Here is a 1,574-nt window from a genome sequence, read left to right as displayed (position 1 = left end):
ATATTCTAAAGGATTAATTTTTGGTGATTTTTTATACACAATCGGAATTAATAGCAAGAATATTCTTATAATGTTATGTATTGAATGTAATTGGATATTCTTAGAAAATTATTATAAATTTTTTTAGTAGTTATTGTTAAGCTAAGATTTAGGAAATTGTTTATGCCAAATATATTCGTATTTATATACTTTACTAATCTATCTTAACAATAATAATAATAACAATTAAATTCGGATGTTTTATGGTAAATAAGAGAAGATCCATCATTTGCAATTGGATCATAAATTGAAATCATAAACCGACCCGATAATTAATATTACAGCATTAACCTTAATGAGTTTTTGTAAAATAATTAGTGGTAAGGGTAGTTAATGGAAATCGAATTTTTAAAGAGATGGTCAAAAAAATGGTTGCAAAAATAATAAGATAGATTAATTATATTGAAATAAATCGTTAATTATTTTTTATATTTAATGTTTACTTTTATAATAAACATTTGTTGTCTATAATTTCGATATCCTCAAAGGTTAAACACTTACAGATGGTGTTGAAAAGTAAGTTTATCTGTTAAAGCTAAATACAAATTTATGAAAAAACTATATATGTGTCTTTGTAATATATATTTATAAATATCATCAATCGGAAATAATTATAAAATATTTTTTAAACACCTATCATGCATGGTAGTTAACTTGTGTTCTTAATTTTCTCCTCAACAAACTCACTAATTTTAGTTTTTGTAGCTTTCTCCAATATTATAGAGTTGATCAATACAATTACTTTATCTACGATGTCTTCTCTTAAAGCCATTTCCATTTCGCTTAAATAACTTTATTTTTTTGGTTAGTCTTTCTATAATTCTTAACAAATATGTATAGTCATATTCAAAAGCTCAAACCTATACTGATCCCTACAAAATTTATAAACCAAATCAATTTTGTCAATTGTATTACAATTTTAGTGATTAAAAGAGTTTATAAACCTTAAAACAGACTAGAATAAACTTTTTTTTTTTGGGCAAATAGAATAAACCTTTTTTAAATCCAATTTCTCACTAAAACCAATTAAACTGTAAAGGGAGACAACTATGTCATCCATAGTGTCGAATGAAACATTTGTACGTACGAACAACCAAAACATTGGTGCTACTCTCACCATAGAAGTTGATTGTTGGGGTTTGAACTAATTAACTCAATTTCTTAACAAGAGGAAACATATTCGTTTTGATACCAACACATTCTTCATGCAAGTATGACAGCTCAATCTGTTAACAAGAGGAAACATGATTTAAAATTTTGAAGTTAACTCTCAACTGAGGAAGCCTTAAAAACTATACAAAAACATTCGATTATTAACTAGAAAGTGAGCTGAGAATTAAGTAAACATAAGCAACATGTGATCATACATAAAAACCATTAACATTTCTCTACAACAGACTAAAATAATTAAAACAATAATAGGTTTGAACTCGTGGTTACCGCGGGACGATGTTTTTATAAGTGTATTTTGGAAATAATATATATATATATATATATATATATATATATATATATATTATTTAGTTTTAGTTTTA

This window comes from Capsella rubella, unplaced genomic scaffold (genome assembly GCF_000375325.1).
Source record: "Capsella rubella cultivar Monte Gargano unplaced genomic scaffold, Caprub1_0 scaffold_7, whole genome shotgun sequence".
Taxonomy (NCBI): Eukaryota; Viridiplantae; Streptophyta; class Magnoliopsida; order Brassicales; family Brassicaceae; genus Capsella; species Capsella rubella.
This window is presented reverse-complemented; position numbering follows the sequence as displayed.